The sequence below is a fragment of the Myotis davidii genome, unplaced genomic scaffold (genome assembly GCF_000327345.1).
Source record: "Myotis davidii unplaced genomic scaffold, ASM32734v1 scaffold591, whole genome shotgun sequence".
Taxonomy (NCBI): domain Eukaryota; kingdom Metazoa; phylum Chordata; class Mammalia; order Chiroptera; family Vespertilionidae; genus Myotis; species Myotis davidii.
Window position 1 is genome coordinate 3,938,509 of NW_006284340.1, and position 677 is coordinate 3,939,185.

Consider the following 677-nt stretch of genomic DNA (forward strand, 5'->3'; position numbering starts at 1 on the left):
CCCCCCCCCCCCCCCGTGTTATTCTGAGCTCCTTTTCAGTGATGAGGAAACTGAGGCAAAGAGAGGGTACGCACCTTGTCCCAAATACCGCCTCTGGTCTGTCTGGATGGCAGTGTGAGTTCAGGCCAGCACGCTCCAGAGCAAGGCGCTTACCCTGCCAGCATTGTGCTCAGTGTTGTCTGGGCAGTAGCTGTGCAATCCAGGGGTTCTGGCCCAGAGAGCCTCCCCCTTTCCCACTCCTTGAGGTGTAGATGCGCCCACCATGGGCAGAAGGGGGAGCCCAATGCACCCTTAACTCTGTAGCTAGAACACCTTTGGGACCACGGGGTCCCCAACCATGCTGGGAGTGAAGACGGCTACGGCTGCGACCTCAGGTCGCTCTCACCCACCCCACCTCCTTAAGATCCACAGGTTCATCGCACACAATGGACTGTACCTGCCTCAGAGACCCCCGTCCCAGAGCAAAGGCCTGCAGGAAACTCGGCCATCCAATGCAGGGCTCAGCTAAGACGCCTCAGGGGAAGGTTTCTCACCAGGAGGAAGATGCCTGGGCAGTGGGTCACCAACCAATGGGGTGGCGAGGGAAGGCCACCTTCGCAGCTGCCACTGCGTTCTGTCCTTTATTCAAGTTTGAGCAGAAAACCAGTTCCACGCAGCAGCGGGAGGCTCCAAGGCTG